The sequence below is a fragment of the Protopterus annectens genome, chromosome 8.part0 (genome assembly GCF_019279795.1).
Source record: "Protopterus annectens isolate FY-2018-M chromosome 8.part0, PAN1.0, whole genome shotgun sequence".
Lineage (NCBI taxonomy): Eukaryota > Metazoa > Chordata > Ceratodontiformes > Protopteridae > Protopterus > Protopterus annectens.
The window spans coordinates 1,952,623,204-1,952,642,919 of record NC_056741.1 but is presented as its reverse complement, the minus strand read 5'-3'; the positions used below and the strand labels follow the sequence as shown (position 1 = coordinate 1,952,642,919).

At 36.5% G+C, this 19,716-nt stretch overlaps 1 protein-coding gene across 1 annotated transcript in view; it reads left to right on the top strand.

Moving 5' to 3' along the window:
- The first annotated feature begins 1,370 nt into the window (after positions 1-1,370).
- The window catches only part of LOC122809755 (carbohydrate sulfotransferase 5-like), a 283,569-nt gene continuing 265,223 nt past the window's right edge, over positions 1,371-19,716 (top strand). Inside the window, exons 1-2 of the mRNA XM_044081475.1 lie at positions 1,371-1,496; positions 5,638-5,772. The gene's annotated coding sequence lies outside the window, so the exon portion shown is untranslated. The remainder of the gene's footprint in view (positions 1,497-5,637; positions 5,773-19,716) is intronic.

Below are 19,716 nucleotides of genomic sequence, written 5' to 3'. Positions count from 1 at the left end.
TTAGTACTTTCACACTTTCTGTTACATTCTACTAATTTGTACTTCTTTTTTATCTCGTTTTATGTATTTGTTTAATTATTTATTTGTTTATTCAGGGGGCAGTGCAGAGGTTAGCGTTGTCACCTCACAGCAAGAGGTTCTCCATTTTGATTCTCAGATGGGGTCCCTTCTGTGTGGAATCTGCATGTCCTCCCTGCATTTGTGTGGGTTTCCACTGGGTGTTCCAGTTTACTCCCACATTCCAAAGACATGCGTCTGGAGCATTTCTCCCTGGGCCTCCACTGAAAATAGACCCTGTCATAGTCAGACTTTCTCAGTAAACAAATGTTAAAATAAATATTTATTTATTGTTTGTGTGTTTGCCAAAATTGGTCCAGTGGGATCAATGCTCTTCTCCAGTTAACAAATTCAGAATAAAATAAAACTTCTGCATCAGAAGGACATTGTCCATGGTCTCAGTTGTGCTTCATTATGTCTTATACTGCCAGTGTATGTTCATGTGCAAGGCACATAGATGGGCATAGTGCATAAACTCTTTCTGAAATCTGACAAATAAACAATACAATGCAATACACACATCTGATTTTGTACTTGACTGATTGCAACTAGCTGCTCTACCCCTATCTTTGTTTTTCTGGGGAGCTCATTCTAGAACATTGTTTAACATCTTTTTACAGTAACATGGTGATGATACAGGCACAGTATATTTATCACTGATCTTATGAAAGGTGGGCTATTTATAGCACTGACTGTATCTACTGGGATAGTGTTATAATAATCTGATAAATGTTTATCCAGTCTCTGTTAGGACAAAAACCATATTGTAAGACTGTAATATTGCACAATAGGGAAAAGAGAAAGATGATAGGAATGCTTACTCTGAAACAATTTTGTTATTTCTAAACACTTGATATAATGTGATTTTACCCTTCTCTTGTTTAAGCAATAACACCCTCAGGCAACCAACATAATATACTGTATGCTGACAGAGCAAAAAAGAAAAAAAAAACAGAGAAGCATCTCGCTGTGAATGAAAACTTATGTGATTATTTGTCATACTGTCGTTTCAAAGGGCATTGTTTATATTGAGTGTATTACAAGGTTGTGATTGTAGCATAAGCAGGAAAAAAGATGATTAACCCTTATCCCCACATAGGAGTTCTGCAACTGCTAAACAGCCAAAAGTAGTTTGTGTAATCTAGTTTTGAAAAGTAACAACAATAAAAAAGTAATTAAATAAACCCCAAAGCAAACTGCCATCATTACATCAGAAATTTGCTGATCAAGAAGCAACAATCAGTCGTTGCAAAATTTTGTGCTAATATTTATACTACCACACCCACTTTAAGCAACTAGTCACTGAAATGATAACAATGTAACCTTAGAGTAAATGTGTAACATTTGCTCCAAAGCATCAGAGAGAAAAAGGAAAGCTCTATAGGAACCATAAGCTAGAACAGAGGTATCTAAAGAAGGCACTGCAACTAACCATGAAGGTAATGGAAAATAAATTTGAAAATGTGTACAGTACTCAACATTATTTTGCTTATTGCTTTGTTTTGACATTTGTTTTTTTTACAGGCGTCAAATTTTACATGAAGCAAACAGTTTGGGCTTGGTGGTTTACAATGAACCAAAGATTCAATCTGTTACAATCTGTTAGACTTCACTTCTAATATATTCATGTCTTTTAAATACATGCTTATTTTTTCTACTTTCTGGACAGATATTTATCCATTGACTTTAATTTTAAGGGATATTCCCTGGATCTGTTTTAAATGATTTCAAATATTCTCTGAAATGGCAGCAAACGCTCATGCCTATCAGTAATTAATAACGTAAATCATTCGGGAAAGTTTTAATGTTACACTTATTCTGTCATGTTGCTGCAGAATAACAGCATGAGTAAAGGTTGCTAAGCTGAGGGTTTGAACTTGTAATATATGTATGTGTCAAAGTTCCTTTTAAATTTATGGGAACGTTATTTTTTTATATATAACATACAGAGGATGACTGTCACTGAACTGTGATGATGTTTAGTTATGGCATCAATAAGCTGTAAAAACTGTTATAAAACAGTCATTGTTATATAGCCATTACTATAACACTATCAGGACAACATGCCACTATACAAACTTTGTTGCAGTATAAACCTCATTTAATTTTTATAACTGTTACTTTAAAAAGATAATAGTAAGTAAACCTACATGGCATGTTAATATCTTGAACAAATACTTGAAAACAAGGCATATTGACTTCCTAGACAGATATACACATAGATAAAGAAAAGTTTATTTCACCTATTTTACCTACAGGTTGCTTCTGTATGGCACAAATCTTGAAAATCTAGAGTCAAATCTAAGTTTGTGTACTTGCCGCTGCAGTTTTATAGAGAAAATATTTCTGCTTAGTACATATATATTTCTGCTTAGTGTGTGTCTATAAATACATATTAAAAACAGTACCAAACAGTTGCTAATTAATATTTTCTGTTGTTATCATAAGTACAAAGTATAAAGTTGTATACCTGTAATTTCAGAAATTGCATGGTTATGCATATCAACACATTTTCATACTTATTTTTAATATTTTAAAAGGAAACTAATATGGTTATAGATGCAACCATGCTTTTCATGTGTATGCTTTATGTCTTTATTTTTTATACTTTAAAATGAACACAGTATTTTATAAACTTGTAAACCAGTAATGTCATGCACTGATTGCTATAGATCATGATTAATTATAGCAGTTTTAGCTACTCACAGAATGAGTTGTCTTTGTGCTTAACAACAAAAGCAGCTCCATTAAGGATGCCACAGAAAATTATTATTTCTAGTAATACGTACTTGTGTTGAATGTTATTTTTAAAGTCATTCTATTATTTTTTTTTAATGGGACTAAAATGCACTATTTGACATGCACCATGCATATAATATAATAGTTACATCTCTGAGATGGTTAGAGATGGGAGGGCTTCATATAGTTCAACAGCAGAAGTTTGCATGACTCTGATATTGAATGAAAATTGAGCTCTCCAAATAACATTTTGTGGTATAATCATAAGGGAAAGAATATGTAGCTCCAGTAAGATCAATGTTCGCAATGAGAAAAAGTGAAGCTGCTAAAAGCACCTGTAATAGCATGGACTGTAAATAAACATAAAACAATATCTGCAATACTGTACTGAATTTATGAGTTGCCAACACAATATGGCAATGTAAAAACAGCTTTTATTTTTCACAGGAAAAAAATAAAAGATTCGCTACATTTAACAGGGAAGTGAGAAAAAGTACTTTCAACAGGTTAATCATCTATGGCAGTCATATGAAATGGTATGACATGCTATTGATATTATTATGACTCCTCTGTTCTTGCAAAGGATTCTATATTTTATTTTGTTTTACTACCCTCATCTCAATAATACTATTTCAGTGCAACAGGAAAGCAAAGAAGTACTTTAAAATATTCATGAAATATTTAAATGGTATCTGAAATAAAATTGCATTTTTAGTGCGTGGTCTGGTTGCCTTCCACATCCCACAATTCTGCTAAGGTGAGTTAGTGGTCCTCCAAAATAAGGGTATATACCACCAAAAATCTGTGTGTGTCTGTGTGTGTGTGCGTGCGTGCGTGTGTGTGTGTGTGTGTGTGTGTGTGTGTGTGTGTGTGTGTGTGTGTGTGTGTGTGCATGCTCATATGTGTCTTGGTATACTAGAGCTACCAGGCAGCCACTGAGTACTGACTTAGTCACTTGCTATCCAGGAACCCTAAACTGGATGAAATGAGAGAGGTTGATGAATGAAAGATTAAGCAGGGAAACATGAACACTATACTCACAAGAAAAACTCAAAGAGTATCAGTGTGTACCAGTACTATAGCAATCTGATTATATAACAGATAGAGGCTAACTGCACTTACAAGACAAACACAGTGAATACCAGTGAATACCGGTAGTACAGACATCTGATTATTTCACAGAGGGAGGCATAAAACACTTACAAAACAAGCACAAGGAGCATTGATTGTATGGCAATCTGATTATATAATAGATAGAGGCACACGGTACCTACAAGACAAACTGAAATTGTCCACTGAAGCTACTTACCAAGAAATAAGTCATGGGCATTCGGAATTGCCATTTAGCTGAAACATCTGATGTTCATAAGGGTCATTTACATATATCCCATATGCCTCTGATACAGGAGGTTTGAGAGGTCACTCAGTGGAAGTTCTAGCTTGGCTGGAGTTTTCATTTAGTTTTTACTGATTTTTTTTTTCTGTGTGACCTTCTCTCTCTTTGTTTTAGTTTGTTAGTTGGGATATTTTGCAATCACCCTAATGGTAATGGACATCAGCTGGGTATAACAGCCCTGTGTTTCGTATGCTTAGTTAAATGCTCTGTGCTGTGCTAATGAGGTTATAACAAGGTTGAAGTATTCATCTTTGCAGTTAGTAGGGTTTGGCTTTATGGGCCTGAAATTATCTATTGAAACTACTTAAAAAGAGATAAGTCATGGGTATTCAGAGTTGCCATATTGCTGAAACACCTGATGTTCATAAGGGTTATTTGCATATATCCCATATGTCTCTAACGCAGGAGGTTAAAGAGCTCACTCAGTGGAAGTTCTAGCTTGTCTGGAGTTTTCATTTAGTTTTTACTGATTTTTTTTTTCTGTGTGACCTTCTCTCTCTTTGTTTTAGTTTGTTAGTTGGGATATTTTGCAATCACCCTAATGGTAATGGACATCAGCTGGGTATAACAGCCATGTGTTTGTTATGCTTAGTCAAACACTCTATTTGTGCTGTGTTGATGAGGTAATAACAAGGTTGAGCTATTTATATTCACAGTTAGTGCTGTGTTGATGAGATTTTATCAACGCTGAACTATTCATATCCACAGCTAATGGGGTTTGGCTTTATTGGCCTGAAATCATCTATTGAAATCATTTAAAAAGAAATAAGTCATAGGTTTTTAGAATTGCCATATAACTGAAACACCTGATGTTCATAAGGGTCATTTGCATATATGTCATGTGCCTCTTATACAGGAGGTTTGAGAGGTCACTCAGTGGAAGTTCTAGCCTAGCTGGAGCTTTCACTTAGTTTTTACTGATTGTTTTTTCTATGTGACTTTCTCCCTCTTTGTTTTAGTTTGAAAGTTCTACAACATGGTTATATTGCCTTGCCTTTTTAAGATCTTTTGAGAGAGATTAGGTTAACTAGGGATCAGGCTAGTAGGAAGCAAAAAAAAAGCACTGTAATATACTGAAAAAAAATCACTGTAATACATATATGTACACAAACTTAATCAATGCCATATACACATACACACTGGCATTTAAGTAACACTGATAGACAATTTACCTGAACAAAATGATATATCATGACAAACAAGGAAGTATCTTCAGTTTGAAGGTTAGGAAGTAATTCACCAGGTGTTCAGACATCTAGCTTTGTGACTTGTTAGTTTATATGATACGAGGAACAAAGCAATTTTATCAGTGATGCTTAACTTTTTAACCAATGGTGTTTTGATCTTTCTATTCTTATGTATGCAATTGTTCAAAAGGATTGTTTTATTTGAAATGTGATTGGGTATTTTTAGTTTAAATAACATTGTATGACATGTTTTACTAGATCTGATAAAGGGCTGGTCTGATACAAGATATACTGGTAAGGTGGGCTGAAGTAAGAACACTGCAGTGTCTTCCAGGTTGTATTACAGACCGTCTGCTAACACAGAGGCACCATTAAAACATTGCTGGATTTTGGGTAAGCAGTAAATTCATTGTTTCTTGCTAAACTATTGATAAAACACTGTTTTACTGTTTAGCTAACTTAATTCTAGGAACTTTCCTAATATACTGTGTCATTTTACTTTCAAAAAAAAAAAAACTAAGTTAACCTAACTCATGGAAAGGACTACCAAAAAAAAAACTTTTTTTTTATACTGCTGAAAACTTCGGTTGCTTCATAATCTGATTAATATATAATGTGATGAGAACATGTTGTTAAAAACTATACCATTGTGGTCAGTTGTTTTAAAACAATAATATGTATGCACCCCCATAACAGAATGTGGAGATAAGATAGTGAGCCTTTCACTTTACATGACCTAAAAATGACGCAGGCTCAAGATGGTATTTCTGTAAATACATCAGGTTTACACAGCTGTGGATAGTTTGTCCAAGTCTGCAGTTTACAATAAGTGCAAAAGATGTACTACTAGTAAAATAATTCTTACATTTTCTCTGCAGAAAGAAACAGAGAGGGTACCATTTGGTCTGGTTACATTACTGCAGAGAAACAAATTAAATGCAGGAAGAGAAATGAAAGATGGATGCTTCTTATGGATTTCTTACTACTACTATGAAATATACTTAATCAAGCTGAGAGAGTGTGCCTTCCTGGACCTTGAGTCAATAATGTTCAGCCATGATACTTTTTTAAGTTCTGAATTATCTTTTTATGTTTACATATTATAGCTAGTAGTCTAATTTTCCAGCATAGACTTCCTCACTGCTGTCTGCATTCTGCTGACATATAAGATTCAGTATCAATAATTCATCTGTCTGAACTTGGCATTGTCAGGATTTACTTCCATAGTAATCAAAAGACCACTGTAGTACTTTTCAGAATTCCAAGATAATACACTGCTGAGAAGTAATATGTATTTCACACTTTACTATCAAAATCCAGAAATACACTTCTTCAAGTACTATAACACCTAATGTACAGTTTCAAACTTTTGTGAAGTTGAAAGTAAAATCAGTGAATGCATAATACCGATATCCGGATAGCAAATGAGTTCAACAGTCATTTTTTTCCAAAACATTGCACACTGAAAATCGACTTTAACATGTTTCAAAATGTTGCAACAGAAAAATTAAAACAAACTGAAATAGATAAAACTAAATCCACGTCAGCAGACGTGGATTTTGTTTTGTCTATTTCAGTATGTTTCAAAATGTTGGCATAAAAACATTTTTATTTTCTACATTGTATTTCAACGCCATGATCAACAAAGAAGTAGTGCATTTCCAGATTTTGATAGTAAATGGTATTTCACAATGTTCTCTTTACTTTCTCAAGCCAATATTGCCTTCCATTCATTTTTGTCCCAGTATCCTTTGGAGCATGTTAAAACAATAGCTTCATCATACACCAACATCCAGAATACACACTATATACAGTCTTTGCTTTTCCTTTGTAGGCTGAAAGGGTTGAAGATTACTTTGAAGAGATGGCCCAAATGGGTAACCATTTGAAATATTAGGAGCTACTACAGCGAGTCCTGAAATAGAGAAGCTCAATGAACGAAAGATAAGACTTATATATTTTAAGTCTAAGATGCTATTTCTTGAGATATTCTCTTTTCTCTGAGGTATAGCAATCTTGGAGTTGGCATGTAAAAGTTTGGGGGGCAGCAGAGGCGGGTTTGCCACCACCTGCAAATATAAGTTTTAAGGAGAAGAGCAATTGTCAAGATTCACTCTTGTCTAGGTTTTTTTTTTCAGCTTGTTGATACTAGGCATTGTGAGTGTTGACATTTCTATGCTTTCTTTCATTGTTGAACGGTGATGGCTGCAAGTGAGGGAAAGTGTGTTACTTAAAGCATGTACTGAGGACAAGTTTATAGGAACTTCTATTTGTTATTGAACTCTGGTGCACACAAAGGAATGGCTGCTTCTTCAAGAGTAATGCATATACGTGGAATGACACACAACCACCAAGGTCCCTGCCATTTGTCAAGAAAACCCATCATAGTGTCCCACCAGTGTAATGAGGTTTTAACCATCCCTAGCAGTAAACAAAACAGACACAGCCAGACATAGCTCAACTGTTTAATTGTATTTTTTCACTGGCAGACACCCTAACACCTCACATACACTGTAGCCAAGTATACACACTCCCGTAAAGTAACTTCGACCTGTTATTCCTAATTCTAGCTGGCCCTCGATAACCTAAAGGCAGATTGGATTTAACAAAGCTGTCACCTATTCTCCCTAGAAATGCTTACCTTAATACCAGTCAGCACCTCTTCAGTATCCAATTAATCAACTAACTAAACTAGAAAATAATGTGTACTAAAACATTTCACCCCTCAACATCTATTTTTCTAAACCCTCTTTTTAACATACATAGTCAATTACTAGCTATCATATTCTTTTCTTTTCAGTATATTCTGTGGTTCCCACTTGCTATAACAGTATCTAGTCTACCATTCTAGCATAGTGTAAAAGAGAGTTTTAACCCTTTAACTTTTCTCTATAGCTATCAATGCTCTCACATTTGATATATGATATCCCTGCAACACAACGCACTGCTTTCTCACAGATAGTTTTTTATGTAGGACTTAACTGGTTGTCTCCACGCACTCCATTCACTAGCACTGTGCTCAGGCTCAGTCCACTCCCCTATCCTTCCCCCAATTACTACACACCCTTATCCCTACATTTATACTTAACAAACCTCTCCCATTTCTGACATCATCTCCTCTCAATTCCTGCCTTCACTTAACTTGCCACTTCCTTTCTGATATCATCTTCTCTCACTTCTTCCCCTTCAAAACTTAACACCTTAACTTTACTCATTTCTGTAATTAAGACATCCTACACCTCATACATTCTCTGTCTATAACACCCTATATGCACCTTATTCTTAGTATCACAGTTATTAATAGCCGTATGTCTTAACCACTTACCACCTAACATGCCCACTATTTATTTTTCTATCTTACTGTTCCACTCCATCCACCTCACCTATAATTACCCATTACTCTACCTCCAAATAGAATATCTTATCTTCCAATACTCCACTGGCAATACTCTTCGGACAGTTCTCTACCTCTTCATCTTAATTTCATAACAACTTATTGCAATCCTGTTTCACTCTTCCACTTCACCACCATTATCTGTAACAGTGTAGCTACTGGAAGTTTCTAGCACCCAGTCACACCGTACTGCTGCTCCTCAGTAATCTTTCCCAGTGCACTGCAAGTTTCTACCACTCTGTCACACTGTACTGTGGTTCCTCAGTACTCTTTTCCAGTGCACTGCAAGTTTCTACCACTCTGTCACACTGTACTGTGGTTCCCCATTACTCTTTTCCAGTGCACTGCAAGTTTCTCCCACTCTGTCACACTGTACTGTGGTTCCTCAGTACTCTTTCCCAGTGCACTGCAAGTTTCTACCACTCTGTCACACTGTACTGTGGTTCCCCATTACTCTTTCCCAGTACACTGCAAGTTTCTACCACTCTGTCACACTGTACTGTGATTCCTCAGTACTCTTTCCCAGTGCACTGCAAGTGTCTACCCCTCTGTCACACTGTACTGTGGTTCCTCATTACTCTTTCCCAGTGCAATGAAAGTTTCTACCACTCTGTCACACTGTACTGTGGTTCCTCATTACTCTTTCCCAGTGCACTGCAAGTTTCTACCACTCTGTCACACTGTACTGTGGTTCCTCATTACTCTTTCCCAGTGCACTGCAAGTTTCTACCACTCTGTCACACTGTACTGTGGTTCCTCATTACTCTTTCCCAGTGCACTGCAAGTGTCTACCCCTCTGTCACACTGTACTGTGGTTCCTCATTACTCTTTCCCAGTGCAATGAAAGTTTCTATATGCCGCTGCAATGTATTACTGTCCCATACTGCCCATTTGCCAGAACACTGAAAGTCCTTTAGTACTCTGTTACACTGTACTGCTCCAGTTAACCAATTCCTTTTCTAAACCACATTCTTCTGATGCACAACATTACTTGCCTTTCTACTCCACCATGCTTCTCCTAAGTCTCCTCACTATAATCTTTTTATCTCTTTCATTTCCCTCATTCTACCTAATCCCATCTCAAGTAGACTAATGTATCCCACCTGCACATCTGTTCTATACCACCACTTTGTTCATTACTCTTTACTGATTATCCCTAGCTTTTTTAAAATCCTGCCTATCCGATCTTGCAGTTGGTATATTTAGTTAGGGGGTGTGGTGGGCAAAGCCCCCCACATGTGGGGTTTGGGGGGAGAATGCCCCCACTTTGGTGGGTTTGATATGCTGTGGTGTATTTGTTTTTACTTGGTGGCTTAGTGTCTCCTTTCCCAGAGTAAAACTCCGGTGATGTGTATGTTCAGAAAATTAAGTTTTTGGCAATGTTGTCTCATTGTTGTGAACTTCAGTGAAGTGGTTTGTTCAATAATTACAGGTAGACCAGGAGCCAAGACCTTGAACAGCTTGTCAGTATCAATCAGACAAGTTCCTCACTACCAAAACCTCAAGACCTTCCTCAAAGAACATCTTTCCAAATCCTGGATTTACTCATGTTCTTCTTCTTCCTAGCTATTGTCTCCTATACCACTAGCCATACTAACACTTTACTTTTTAACGTAATACCCTATTTGTCTCATACTGTTACCATAATTCTTCAACTATGCATTCTACTATTTCCACCTTTTCTCTTCTCTTACCTATAACGTATTCTTAAACATCTTTCCGTTTTTTCATATCCTCTCCTTCTGCCACCAATCTATTACTCTTTGAAAAACTGTAATTCAGAGACAGTTTATACTAATTAGAATTTATTACTTCACATGTAAATACTGTACTAATTTATGTATTTTATTTGTAATGTCACATCCTTTTATGTAATTTTTATTTCTTAGTCTTTTTGTGGAATTATTTTCCTCTGTCTATTTGTGGAGCTTTTCTCCCCAGGCCACTGCTGAAAATGAGTAATCCCTACCCAGTCACACTTTTTTGGTTACCAAATGTCAAATAAATAAATAATAAATAAATACATACATTTTAATAGTCAGCCGCTGAAATGTGTTCATATTCTATATGCTGCATGTATAAAGGTTTTTTGGCCTTTTTCTCCTTCCATAAATGGCAGACCATTTAACTAGATCAATTTGCCAAATATCAAATGTGGAAAAAGCTGCCATCAGGCAATTATTACATTATGGTTGAATCAATACTCATTAAACAGAGCTGTTATTTACAATGAAAGCAAGACCTATATCACATTGTTCAGCCTGATAAGAATATAATAAGCTATCTGATATTAAGATGCACATGAGACATAAAGGGAGTACCACTTTGACATTATTGTTTTTACCACTCTGTATTTTTAATAAAAAGAAACTGAATATTTTAATGCAATCATTCATTTTCCAAAAAAAAAAAAAATATTTTATAATTTTGTTGACAGGGTAGGCAGTCTGGTTCTCGGACCATTTTCAACCATAACCCTGGCCAAATAGCATTTACAAATTTGAACACAGAGTCATAGTAATTTAACACAGTGTGATAGAAAAAGTTAACATTTACAAGAAGATAGATGAGAAATGTGTCATTATGCAGTTACTTCCAACATGTTTAAACATTTACACGTCATTGTTGATATAAAATATATAAAGTGTAGTGATAATTTACAAATACAATGAATAGTTATTAAACAATGCATAAAGTGTCATGAGCATTAACGGTTATCTGGTATAATTGACAAAACAGTTGGAATTTTTCTGCTGTATCTGGCAGCATAAGCAGTTAATCTACATATTCACAAGGTTAAGATTGTGCAAATAGCTCTTTTAATTTAGGGAGTAACATAATCTGTTTAGTGCATGTTGAGCCACATTTTTAGCATTAGGAATGTCCTGTTAAAAAGCATAAGGATTGTCCTCTATGCAGGAATTTAAGTAGTTGTTTTTTAATGTATTTAAATCCTGTTGTTTCCTTACTTTGTATGGAATATGAAGCCTTATCTGATAACAGGAAGCATAATGTTGAAATCTGTTCATGGATGGGATGCCAATTTATTGCTGATGCACTCACAAAGACAGTACCCTACACCATAGGCAATACAGAGGGCCACAAGTTCGCCAACTTGCATGTGTTTGGGATATGGCAGGAAATCAGAAACTCTGGGCAAAAGTGACTAGGAGGTCATGCTGATTATATATGTAGATGAAACTTAGCCTGCAAAAGTAAGAGAGGTGAGGTAACAAAACTAACTGTTGTGCCGTGGTGCTACTCTGCATGCTTAATGCCAGCTTTGCTGACTCAAAACATATGGTGCAGTGGTGCAGCAGTAGCATTGTCACCTCACAGCAAGAGGTTCTCATTCTCTGGTTTTATTCTTGGCTGGAGTGCCTTCTGTGTGAAGTCTGCATGTCCTCCCTGCATTCGTGTGTGTTTCCTCCGGGTGGTCCAGTCCCCCCCTCCCACGTTACAAAGACATGCATCTACAGTGTTTCTCCCCAGGCCTCCACTGAAAATTGGCTTCGTTTCAACTTGGACCTTTCCAGTAAACAAATGTTACATAAATAAATAAATAATAAAAGAATGCAGACTAGAATTATATAACTTGACAACGCATTAATAGTCATGTAAACAAAACACTACAACAATGGTATGACAGCAGTGAAAGTTTGTACAACAAGGCTGGCAAAAGAATAAGTGGAAGCAAGGGAGGAACCACTAAGATAGACTGCAGCTTGCTTTTAGTCTAGAAACGTAATCCTGAATAAGGATATACAGAATATAATCTCTACGGTTTACTTGATTTGGAAAATGAGTGCTATTACATGTCCTGAAAGGAGGATAACTTTTAAGTGCATCTGTGGAAAGATTTTAAATTACATTATATGGTCCACATGATCACTTTCCTTGTATTGCTACAAAGTTTCTGTAACTTGGTAGGCTGCCAGGCTTCTGACCATATGATCCAATCTTAGTTTTTAAAGCACTGCCATTTGAGGTTTAGGGATGACTTGCACAGGTAAGCTTTGATGTTCATATGAAATAAGACTCCAAACTGTACGGTACACAGGTCATTTTTCTTCTGATATAGGTAGACTGAATAAGCCATTGTAGATAAACCACTGTGATGCCAGCTTAGTTATACTAGCCCATCCAAACATGAGTGATTGATGTCCTGATGCTGTTTTCCTAACCCTTAATGGATTTGTTTCTCTGTGTTATCCACCCCCCCGCCCCTGTCCACAGTCATCAATGAGTCCTCTCCTAGTGTTCTCCTTATCCATTAGTGGTCAGCATCCTGATGTTCTTTGCACCTTCCCATTAGAAGTCAGAGTTCCTGTTTTGTCCCCTCCTACATCAGTGAGTGGTTGGTGTCCTTCTGTTACTTCTCCCCAATCAGCATTCTGTGTTGTAGATTTGTCCACTGTCTGAATTCTCTGCCATGGTGTTGTTTCTCCCACCCACAAGTGCATAGTGTGTCAATGCTGTCCTCTCTCCATCCATTAGTGATCGCAGTTTTGTCACTGCTTACCCACATTTCTGTGATGTGTCCAGGTGTTGGCTCCTCTCCTACATTCATCAGTGATCATTATCCCACTGTTGTCCTCTCCCAACCTATTTATGATATGTGTCCTAGCATTCCTCCCCCACCTATCTGTGATGTATCCTGGTGATGTTTCACCTTCCCATCTATCAGTGATCAGTTCCTTTCTATCTATCTTTGATTAGTATTCTAGTGTTGTACCCACTCCCTCTCATCAATGTTCATTTTCAATGGTGTTCCCAGAGATGCATCCATGGTCAGTATTCTGGTGTTACTCTCCCACCCACCACACCAGTGATTAGTTTTCTGGTGTTGCTCTTCCAATGATCAGTGTCTTGTAGTTGTTAGCACCTAACATCCATCAGTCATCAGTACCCTTGATCAGTGTCTAGAATCCCCCTCCCCAGCATCACTGATTGGTGGCCTGCTACAGTTTTCTGACATCTGCCAGCAGTTCATGACTCAGTGCATCAGTGGCCTGCTACAGATCTCTATCATCTGGCAGCAGTTCATGATTTAGTACATCAGTGGCCTGCTACAGTTCTCTATCATCTGCCAGCAGTTCGTGACTCAGTTCCCTCCTTTCAAAGACCAGAAGTTCTATCCTAGCCAACAGTATGTGTTTGAAACAGCCCCATTCACCAGCATACTTTGCGGTAGTAATTTGTGTAGCAGTGGTTAGAGTGTTACTGTAGCAAAAGATTATGATAGATTTAGGATTAAGTGAGGCAGCTAGGTTTCCTTTCTTTTCTTTCTTTCTTTAATTCTATAAAGTGTATATTCATTGCATTGGCTATTGTAAAATCCATGGTTTGGCTCTGGTTGTGATTTTTCGTTTTACCTGAGTAGAGTATGTTATATATATTATTCCACAGTTATTTCATATTATGTTTGTTTTCACACTGAATATTGCTAAAGTATTCTTTTTTTACCTTTTTATACGTTTTTGACTATTTTTAAGAGATTTTTGTACTGTTAAAGGCTGTGTTTTTTGTGTCCTATAATGGCCATGGAGCTTCTCTGTGCGTTGCTCTTTTCTATTGGAGTGATGACATGGCATTACAAATATCAAGAGAAGTGTTACTGAATGTTACTAATACTTCATCAAAAGGAATTGTTTTAAGTGGGGTTCCATACATTAGGCCATTATGGAGGAAAATAGGCATTTTTGCAATTCTTTTCTGAATTAACATAAAAGTAAGTAAAAGTATCTCCTCCAACTTGTGTTTCCATGTTATGAAGGCAGGATTGCAGTCACTTGCTCTGTCTGACAGGAGTGCCTCTGTTAAATGTTTTTTGGTTAGAAGTAAGGATCCAGTATAATAGACGCCACTTTCCTACTGATTTGTCTTTTCTGGTAATTTGATTGATTAAGTGGGTAAAAACAAACAGATGTTGTTTTTTGTTCTTCTTTGGTCAGTCTGTTTTTTGTAGAAATCTCATGGAATGAAGATGTCAGTTTTTAAGATATAAGTCAAGATAAGCCTTTGAGTAAATTAATTAGTTCACTAGCTGGACTTGGAGATAAACAACTCATTAATAATTGTAGTCAAACATATTGCTTGATATGCACAATAATAAGCAGTAGTTCTGCTTTGTCAAGGAGAGGCACAGTTAAATAATTTTTGGATACATTCATCTGGTTTGAACAGAGTAATGCAACACCACCAGCTCATTTGTTTTTACAGTCAAGCCTTGAGGTAGGATTTCTGCATCTGTTGCATTTTATTTCATTAGCCAGGTTTTAGTTATAGCTGATTTATCTATGCAGTTTCATTAACTGATACTCAGTGGGGAAAACATTATTAAAAAGCCCAACATATGTAAAAACTCAAAAACAGCACTGTACCAGGTGGGCAAGCCCCCACCACCTGCTAATTATATATACTATCTCTGAGATTGCACTGCAGTGAGGGAAATGGTATATTTCCCATTCCTCACTGTACAGCAATCTCAGGATAATTTGCTGCTGAAATTATTAGGGATATTTTAGACTTTTTAAATAATTGATCATACATATTGAGTTCAATATATAAAATATAAAATTTGACTATTTCAAAAGGGAATCTTTTAACATAGATGCATATATATATATATATATATATATATATATATGGTTCTACCTGACTTCACCGAAACACCAAAACACCGACAACGCAATCACCGAAACCACATAACCGACAGTACCAAAACACGAAAATTCACATACCCGACAACGAAATAACCGACGGTACACAAACACCAAACCTTATACACTTCACACACCACAATCAACAAACAAAACACATTCCCCATCCAAAAACCACATACACAACACAAGCACACCAAAATCCCTGCAAACCCACACTAAACCTCACATACACAACTACCTACAACCCTGACCCAAACCCTAACCCTAAGGTCCGTCACTACCGCACACTTACCTGACCCGCTCCCTAACCCTAACTCACTTATCCCGCCCCTAACCCAAACACAATCACTACCGCACACTTACCTGACCCGCTCACTAACCCTAACTCACTTATCCCGCCTAACCCAAACACATTCACTACCGACACTTACCTGACCCGCTCCCTAACCCTAACTCACTTAACCCACCCCTATCCACACTTACCTTACTCGCACCCTAACGTCCGTCACTACCGCATACTTACACAGCCTTTTCCCATTTCGGCATCCTCAGCGCCGGTGCTTTCATCCGTCGGGTCGGTCTTCTGCACTGTCGATCTTCTGGGTCCCGTCGCGTCGGTCTTCTGCACTTTCGCTCTTCTGCGGCTTCCGATTTCGCTGTCGATGTTCCGGCGTGTCGATGAAGTCAGGTAGAACCATATATATATATATATATATATGGGTTCCCTTCAGAATTTCGAATTCCCAAAACCTCACATTTCTTATGGTCTCGACCATATGATCAAAGTTTTAGAACTCTGAAATTCTGAACGGAGATCTGCATATAGTGCGGAATGGGGAAATTCTCCCTTTTCCTCGCTGTAGTGCAATCTCAGAGTTGATATATTTAAATAGCAGAGGGTGTGGGGATGCAGGCCTGCAAAAACATTGAGAAACATGGTTTTGTGTTCCTTTTGGATTTATTTTAGAGTTTTGAAGTTCTAAAACTTCGATCATATGGTCTCGACCATATGAAATTCGAAGTTTTGTGAATTTGAAATTCTGAAGTGAATCTATATAATACTAACAAAGTATTTAATCATAAAAGGATCTTAACTGAAAAACATCTAAACACAAAATACTGACAAAATCTAACCACATTCAAGATACATTTTTTTCTAGGTGCAAGGTTTGTTTTTATTTTGGAAGGAGGCCTTTTAAAGATAGGGAGCAGAGCAAAGAGAGATAAACTTAGAGGTGATTAATTACAAAATTCATACACCTGAATGGATGACTTAGTACTGGTGCTTGCAGAGTACATGATTTATTTTGACGATTCATCTGGGCCAGTCTTATAGGTTCATAGGTAAGTACTAGGCTAGCTTCCCTTGGAGGTCATTTTAAGCCTAGCCAGCTTCCCTTTTTGTGCTGAAGTTAACCTATCTCAGTTGGTTATTGATTGGCCTTAGCAATTCCATGGTCAATAATTGTATATTACCCCTAATGAAAATAACTGGATTATACCATAGATAATTTGAGGGGGACTATGCTTGGGATAAAGCTATTAGCAGCTTTTCATGCAAATGGACAGGGATGATCTGTGTTTTACGTGGATAGGGAGTCTGTTCCACAGCAGTGGTATCCTCTGCAAGACATACCTGTCCCTCCAAACCATTCTGTTGATGTTTCAGAAGTGGTTTAGATTCCTAGACCAAATATTTCTGATGCTATTTGACTTGCTGATGTACAGCAAATCAGACAATAATAGATGGGATGGGGCCTTATTTTCCTCACCCAGTTTGTAATAGAACTTTAAGTTTTTGTGCACTTATGGCATATGATTCATGGGAGGTTATAAGCTATAGGGAAGTAATTCCTACATGAGCAGCAGCTACTCTCAGCTAAATGTCTATTAAACTTGTTTCTGGGTACCTCTGTAAATTTGCTCTGTTGTCTTGCAGGGTGGCAAGAGACAGTAATATTTTCTTTTCAAGATTTCACTGACATTAGTTCAGCTTCATTATAAAGGATTTAATGAAACCATCACTCAGAATATATTGCTTGGTATGGTTCATGTGACACAAAACTGGTGAAGTAGAAGAACATTCATATCCTGACAAGAATCAAATGCCTACATGCAAATCCAGTTTGATTTGGCACCTTTATGATTTCTGCAACATCTGGGACATAAACCATATACCAATAAATTAAAAGGTAGAGACATAATGACATTTTAAAGTCATTATTAAACAGCAGATGCATTTTCATGTCACATTAAAAGCTTAACCTGTGAAATATTTCATTTTTTCACATTCAAGGCTGGTTAAAAAAATAACTTATACAATCAACATTGGTAGCACACTTTAACAGTGCATCAGTAATTAAAAGAAGAGAAAATGAAAATGCATTCATGTTCGAAAATAAGAGTAAGAACAAAGTAAAGGAAAATTAAAGAAATTCTGCTTTATCTTGTGAGTGACAAAGGCAGAATAAATAAAAAGGAAAGTACACACTTCTCCATTCTCTGAAATACAGATCACAACGTTTAAATGGTTTTAATGTTATTTTATTTTTTTAATTTTATTGCATGTAGGATATTTTCATTGCTTTCCCACAATCTCAAGCTGAGATCCATAGGCATTACATAATGAGGGTAGGCATTGAAAAATCACTTATGTAAAATTCAAAAACAATCTGCAGATTCTGCACACAAGGCATACAGCAGAGGAAATGTTACACTGGTATATGCTAATTATTTTCCTGAGCTCACACATATGAATAATTCTTACTGCGTGCTGCAAAGAGGATCATGCTATGCCTTAAATACTACATAGGTTCATAGGTAAGTTCTAGGCTTGCTGCCCTTCTGGGCCATTTTAAACCTAGCCAGTTTCCCTTTTTTGCTCAAACTAATCTAATGAGAATAATTTGGCTCATACTATAGATAATTTGAGGGAACTCAGGGATGGGATAAAGTATTTATGAGTTGCATCTGTTCATTAGTAATATAGAGGGTAGTCCTGGGTTAAAGTTTCTGTTTCCCATCCATAGATCTAAGTTACATATCATAAGGAGATACAGCTCTGAAATGCAGGGCTAATAACTGCAATAATAGCCAAAACATAAAGAAAGAAAGAAAGAAAGAAAGAAAGAAAGAAAGAAAGAAAGGAAAAAAAATCTCTCTTTCTCCCAGCACAATATTGCACATGACACCCTCAGTTTCCCATTTAAGAAAATATAGTCGGTACTTTGAAAATGCATATAACAAGTGATGACAAAGGCTAAGTAAGATCTCCATTTCATTATATCAACTGACAAACACACTCAAGTGTAATTTTATTCCTCATTGTTTCCTCTTTGGATGCAGCCTAATCTATCAAAGGCCACATTATTCTAACTTGATTTTATGTGAGACGACTTTTCAAAGTCTGTCATAATGAGATACCTCTATTGCTCTGGATATAATGCAGTGTGATTAAGGCTTATTGGGGTTAAGAACGTGTTACCCACTTCTTGTTTGATATCAGAGTCAGTCAGTATATTTAGAGATGGATGTGAGTGGGGGAGCAAGAGACCCAAAAACACAAAGTATCAATGCAAGTTCATCTTCTGCTTGTCCAAGATCACTTTGCCAATTTGTTTAAATGCATTGAGGTTACAGTCATACTCATTTTCCGCAGTTTTAGTGTATTATCATGGTTGTGCAATTTTCTGATATTTGATTAATTAGAAATGTGGGGATATGGAGGAGCAGGGTAGCTTGCCATTTTGTAAACACATTGTCATTGTGATGTGTGGTTATGTTTTGACTGAGAGAGCTCTAATTATTAGAAAGTCACTTTATTAAGTGAAGGCATCTCCAAAAATGTTAGAATGTCATAAGGATGCATGAGAATCAAACAGAAATGCAGGTAAAATTCAGTATAAGCATTGCAAAGTTCATTCTTCTTTCAACAACTCATTAATATCTTTCAGACCATTTTGTTTTAAAAAATCTAGATTTGAGTTTGTAATAATTCACATTCTGTGGTTTGCCTTTAGGTCACTGATTTATACCCTCCACAGTATCACAGAGTCTGAGAAGAACAAGGATTTGTAAAAACATAAAACATCTGCTACTTTTCAGTATGAGATCAGAGGACTTTTGAGTTATATACAATTTACATTAGTCATCAAATCCCAGTTCTTAATGGGAAGGTTAACTACACATGATGAAATGGGTAATTAATTTTAGGGGTGATGTCACACAGTATTATGTTATAGCCAAAATGCTAACAATGTTAGTGGTTATACGCCTGCT